This window comes from Salvelinus sp. IW2-2015, linkage group LG7, assembly GCF_002910315.2.
Source record: "Salvelinus sp. IW2-2015 linkage group LG7, ASM291031v2, whole genome shotgun sequence".
Classification (NCBI taxonomy): Eukaryota; Metazoa; Chordata; class Actinopteri; order Salmoniformes; family Salmonidae; genus Salvelinus; species Salvelinus sp. IW2-2015.
The window spans coordinates 26,150,993-26,158,084 of record NC_036847.1 but is presented as its reverse complement, the minus strand read 5'-3'; the positions used below and the strand labels follow the sequence as shown (position 1 = coordinate 26,158,084).

Sequence of the window (7,092 nt, the reverse complement as noted above, 5' to 3'; positions counted from 1 at the left end):
GACACTCACTAACACAACTATAGCCACTCACTAACAAACTATAGACACCTTCACTACACAACTATAGACACTCACTAACACAACTAAGACACTGCACTTAACACAACTATAGACACTCACTAACACAACATAGCACTCACTAACACAACTATAAACACTCACTAACACAACTATAGACACTCACTAACACAACTATAGACACTCACTAACCACAAAACTATAGACACTCACTAACACAAACTATAGACACTCACTAACACAACTATAGCACTACTAAACCACAAACATAGACACTCACTAACACAACTATAGACACTCACTAACACAACTACTGGTATCTACTGCTATAAGAAAAATAAAACAAATTCAGTGTTGCGTTTGATGATGGGGTCTGACTATTATTTTATTTGACTAGGAAAGTCAGTTAAGAACAAATTCTTATTTTCAATGACGGCCTAGGAACAGTGGGCCTTGTTCAGCAACGACAGATTTGAACTTGCAACCTTTCAGTTACTAGTCCAATGCTCTAACCACTAGTCTACGCTGCCACTCTATGAGGGACTGGGGACATGGACAAGTGGATGTTTACCCTCATGTTTAGGAGAGGTGTTGGTGGTGTTACCTGGCGATGCTCCACTCTGGCTCAATGCGCTGGACGGTGGGGTCCTCAATGTAATCGAAGCTCAGGCTCTCCTTGACCTGGGCCCGGTCCACACTCACACTGATCTGAACCGAACCCACCCCAGTCAGGGAGGGAGCCGAGTAACACACGATCTCTGTCATGGTCCGCCTGCAGGGAACACGCATGCACACGCACACGCACGCACACACAGTCAATGTGTGCGTCTCTTCTTTAATCATTCTTTCTCCATCCCATGGATCCCTGCACTACCTGCTCACCCCCTGAAACTAGCTCTGTTCATCAGCCACCCTCCATCCTCCTCTCCTCTCATCCTCTCTTCTCTCTCCACGGTCAGAATCACAGTGGAGAACACATGGCTAGTAATTAGCCCAGATCTCATTAAAGCTGCCTTGACTCCTCAACCTTACAGTGTTACAATGAAACCTACTCCTTTCTGTTCCGCTGCACCGCTTCAAATAGATAAAGGAAAGGGAGAGAGAGGAKAGGGTGGGAGTGATGGAGAGAGGTAGGGAGAGAGAGGTAGAGCAGGAAAAAACAGGTAGCGAGAGGAAGGGTGGGAGAGAGAAAGAGAGAACTGAAAAAGTCAGATCTAAGAAAAAAGGTGACTGAAAAAGGAAGGAAAATCCCAGGCTGGGTGCACAAGGACGTCTGGAGGTTATTATTATTGAGGTTTGATGCAGTGGGTCATCAAACCTTATTAAGCTGTACATACAAAAATCTATATAAACGCGACATGCAAAGTGTTGGTCCCATGTTTCATGAGCTGAAATAAAAGATGTCCCAACTTGCTACGACTGGACTGTGATGTGTGGTTGTCTCACCTAGCTATCTTAACATGAAATGTACATGTAGGGGGCTCTCACTTAGAAAAAGATCCAACTGGATAAGACAGCAAAAGTTAGATCATTGATATTTATCTGAGAAAGTCATAATTGTTGAAAACATGACAGGAGAGATCAGAGGAGAGTAAAACAGCATGTATTAAACTACCAAAAATGAACCAGTCTGAGGAGGCGAGGTGGGTCTCTCTCTTACCCGTAGAACTCGCACGTCTGGTTCCCAAAGAGGACGGTGACACTGCTGCCAGCGCCCAGGTTCTCCCCCATGATGGTTACCTTGCTGCCCCCTGACTCAGGCCCTCTGCTGGGGGACAGGCCCTGTACCGACGGCATCTAGAGGAGGGAAGGAGAGAGAGAGCGCGAGAGAGAGCGCGAGAGAGAGCGATGAGCGACAAGTGAGAGAGAGAACCATTTCTCTGTCACTGTAATGTATTGAGAAATGTTGTCACACCTCCTGTCCTTCATACATTACTGTCTACTCTACACAGAGCCACAGCAGCAAATAACAGCTTTCAACTGCCCTGTGGTATGCCCAAACTCTGCACTACGAACCCATGTAAAGAGGAAGCAAAATAAAACCAGGAGCTTTTGTCCCTCCGAGATCCCACTCATCTTGTGTTGTGTTGCTGAGTTTGTATTCCACTGAACCTTTTATAAGGTAGTCTGAAAATAACTAGTGTTAACAGGAGCCCGGCCCTGTCAGCCTGTCATCAGAGAGCACACAGACAGACAACATCCACACAGACAGACAGAAGACATCCACACAGACAGACAGAAAACATCCACACAGACAGACAGAAAACATCCACACAGACAGACAGAAAACATCCACACAGACAGACAGAAAACATCCACACCCAGACAGACCAGAAAACATCCACACAGACAGCCTGCTAGGCTGGTAACCTAAGACACACTGATAAAACAGAGTACAGACTGATACACACACACACGCACCCACACACATGCACACACACGCACACACACACACACACACACACACACACACACACACACACACACACACACACACACACACACACACACACACACACACACACACACACACACACACACACACACACACACACACACACACACACACACACACACACACACACACACACTCACACACACATAAACAAAAAATCACATACACACACACACACACACACACACACCGCTGCGATGATGTCAGTACTCCCTGCGGCAACGTGAATTATGGGTGACAAAAGTGTCAGTACACACACACAAACATCACACACACACTGTTCCTCGCCCAGTGCTGTACAATTCAGGGGACAGGCTAAAGCGGTACTCTCTGAAAACAGTGCAAGTAATTACTAGCCGTTGTTAATTGTTAAGGGGTAGCTAATTGTGTGTGTGAATGGGAGTGTTGATTATCAGTTAGCTGCAGGCTAGCTTTAGTATGGGTGAGATACAGGTGTGTAGCATAGCTGCTATCTCCCCATTTATTCTATTATCAACACCTATTATCCATTTATTAACTGCTGATTTCCCTGGGAACTTCTGTGGCAATCACTAGGCTATGCAGTATTTCAACAATCAAGAAAAGAAAAGATTTTCATGACTTATTTTCTGCCTTTCAAGACGACAATGGTGATAGACATCAAAGAGAGATAGGAGAAATACTACTACTTCCTCATTCTAAAATGTTTGAGTTCTAATTGCGTTCGGCCAGTTGAGATAAACTTCATTTAGCATTTGTAATACTGTGAATCAGAACAACTAGTGTAATACAAATGGAGAGAAAAAAACTATAAAAACACTTAATTACTGACTGTTAGTGTTTAAAGTCTTACCACGAAGGAGTAGAGCTGGGAAGAGTGAGTCTTGAGCGCAGGTTTGCACTCCCCGACACACAGTTGGACTGGTCCAGCCTTGCTGTCTGCTGGGGCAGCATCCATCTCACAGACTATCCTGGAAAACACAAAACCTCTCAGGTTAGGGTATTCAGAACAACACATTCTCATTTACAGCAACGACCTGGGGAATAGTTACAGGGGAGAGGAGGAATGAGCCAATTGGAAGCTGGCGATGATTAGGTGGCCATGATGGCCAGATTGGGAATTTATCCAGGACACCAGGGCTAACACCCCTACTCTTATGATAAGTGCCATRAGATCTTTAGTGACCACAGAGAGTCAGGACACTCGTTTAATGTTCCATCCGAAAGACAACACCTTACACAGGGCAGTGTCTCCAATCACTGTTCTGTGGCATTGGGATATACTGTATATACACGATCGTTCAAAAGTTCGGGGTCACTTAGAAATGTCCTTGTTTTTGAAAGAAAAGCAACTTTTTTGTCCATTAAAATAACATCAAATTGGTTAGAAATACAGTGTAGACATTGTTAATGTTGTAAATGACTATTGTAGCTGGAAAGGGCAGATTTTTTATGGAATATCTACATAGGCGTACAGAGGCCCATTATCAGCTACCGTCACTCCTGTGTTCCAATGGCACGTTGTGTTAGCTAATTCTAAGTGTATCATTTTAAAAGGCTAATTGATCATTAGAAAACCCTTTTGCAATTATGTTAAGCACAGCTGAAAACTGTTGTCCTGTTTACAGAAGCAATAAAACTGGCCTTCTTTAGACTAGTTGAGTATCTGGAGCATCAGCATTTGTGGGTTCGATTACAGGCTCAAAAGACCTTTCGTCTGAAACTCGGCAGTATATTCTTGTTCTGCGAAATGAAGGCATTCCATGCAAGAAATTGCCAAGCAACTGAAGATCTCGTACAACGCTGTGTACTACTCCCTTCACAGAACAGCGCAAACTGGCTCTAACCAGAATAGAAAGAGGAGTGGGAGCCCCAGTGCACAACTGAGCAAGGAGACAAGTACATTAGAGCGTCTATTTGAGAAACAGACGCCTCACAAGTCCTCAACTGGCAGCTTCATTAAATAGTACCCGCAAAACACCAGTCCCAACGTCAACAGTGAAGAGGCAACCCCGGGATGCTGGCCTTCTAGGTAGAGTTGCAAAGAAAAAGCCATATCTCAGACTGGCCAATAAAAATACAAGATTAAGATGGGCAAAAGAACACAGACTCTGGACAGAGATATGGCTTTTTCTTTGCAACTCTGCTCCTCCACCAGTAGTCACAACTCACTACACCCCTCACACCAGTATCCCTATAACTTCCTGGGGAGTGGAGGATACTAGACACCATAAATATCCCTCCACTAACAAGGCCCCTGCTGTGCCGAACAATCTGTAGTGTCGCCGTAGCAACGTCCAATGTAAATCACAGTGAGGACCCTAGCTGACGCCCCGCTGCGGATCAATATAACTTTATCATACAGCAAGATCAGGCGTCTCCCTCTGCCGGCAGGTGGCCAGATCAAATGACATAATAAAACCAGGAGGCCTATCGATCGACGCTTGTGGAAAGTAATAAAGAACAAGAATCAATCATGGTGTTGAGGGAGATGGAGGGAGAGAGAGAAAGAGAGAGAGAGAGAGAGAGAGAGAGAGAGAGAGAGAGAGAGAAAAGGAAAAAGATAGAGGGGTGGATAGTGGGGAGGCCACATCGTTGTTTCTTCAGTGCTGATCTCCTAAATCACAACTAATGATGCCTAGAGAGCTCCTGGCTGAATGGAAGAGAGAGACTCCTGGAGGGTTTAGTCCCAGGCAGGGACTACAGTATATCTCCCCTGAGGAGAGAGACTCAGCAGGGCCTTAGTGTGCCGGGGTAGTACCTGGCCCATCTCCTCCATTATGAGGACCGCTACTAATGCCAACTGTCCGCACAACCTGCAACCACTCAGACGTTTATCATGATCTCTCATAGAGTGAACACGAGACTCAAAGTCTGGCAATGGGAGTCAAGTACCCCCTGCTCAAGAGATGTTGCTGCCTGAATGGTTACGAGAAATTAAGTAGCTTTGTTCTTAACAAGTATCAAAACTATGAACGCTTGCTCAGCATTCTGGATGCCTTCTGTCTGATCCAGCCTGTCAGAAAGAGTCTGCTTCTGAGATGACATTGTTCAGAAAGGATGTTTGAGAAAAAAGTGCATTGTGACACCTTTCTGCTTCCTCAGTGGCTTTTGGTTCGGCATTGAAAAGGGGGGCTGGCTTGGGTTTGTTCCACCTTAGCTGGTCTGACCACCGGTCGGGGACCATTGTTTGATGGATCCTTTTTGCCTTCTTCTGGTGCCTCTTGTGGGGGAAAGTAATCTAGAGGTAATTGAGAGTGATCAGATTACGTTGCGTAGTTTGGGTAATCCAAATATGACTTTACTGATTGCACTTTTGGACAGGTAACTAGTGGCTGTAACTGATTGCATTTGGAGAGTGACCTACATTTGTGTGATACTGACCCTGTGACTACTATTAGTACTGTCTTAGAGGAAGGGCATTGCCCACTCTAGTAACTGCTATTCTCTTACCAATTATATTATTTACATATTTATATTTTTATATAATTTTTTATTGTCTGTGTTGTATTATGTATTATCTTTGTTCTGTTTTGCTCTCTCCAACAAGGGGAAGATGGAAAATACAAGATCAAGTATATGAAATTGACATGTAAATCGTAGAAAATTATAATAAAAACATTGAACGAGAAAGAGTCTGCTGACTGGAGTAGAGTCTGTAATGGAAACCACACTAACAGTCTGACCAAGACAAGACTAACAGGACAGAGAACAAACAGACTGGCAATGTGTGCCAACTTCTGTCAAATCAAGGATCCAGACCACTACCCCCACCTCCCAGCGTTACCCCTCCACACCCCTACCCCTTCTCAGTCATACTACTACTGCTGCTACTGTAACAGTTTTGCGTCCGTCCCTCTCCTCACCCCAAACCAGGGACCCTCTGCACACATCGACAACAGTCACCCTCAAAGCACCGTTACCCATCGCTCCACAAAAGCCGCGGCCCTTGCAGAGCAAGGGAAACAACTACTTCAAGGTCTCAGAGCGAGTGACGTCACCAATTGAAACGCTATTAGCTCGCACCCCGCTAACTAGCTAGCCATTGCACACCGGTTACACTACTACTGCTGCTACTACTGCTACTACTACTACTACTGCTGCTACTAACTACTACTACTACTACTACTGCTACTACTACTGCTACTACTACTGCTACTACTGCTACTACTACTACTACTACTACTACTACTACTACTACTACTACTACTACTACTGCTACTACTCTACTATGACTACTTTGCTATGCTATACTACTACTACTACTTACTGCTTGTTGTTAAAAACCTACTACTACTTATGCTTGGCTACACTACTACTTTACTGCTGCTTACTACTACTTATCTAACTACTTGCCTTACTTAACTACTACCGCTTGATGCTTACTACACTACTTACTGCTGCTTGCTGCTACTACTGCTTTTTACTTACTACCTTACTTGCTGGTTGCTACTACTTACTGCTACTACTTACTACTGCTGCTACTACTACTTTACTACTACTGCTACTACTACTACCCGCTGATGGCTCCTACTACTTACTACTGCTGCTGAATGCTACTTACTGCTGCTACTACTACTACTGCTGCTTACTACTACTCTGCTACTACTGCTTACTACTACTGCTGCTGCCACTGCTGC

At 44.6% G+C, this 7,092-nt stretch overlaps 1 pseudogene; it reads right to left on the bottom strand.

Moving 5' to 3' along the window:
* The window catches only part of LOC111966117 (plexin-A2-like), a 90,088-nt pseudogene that overhangs the window by 60,316 nt on the left and 22,680 nt on the right, over window positions 1-7,092 (bottom strand).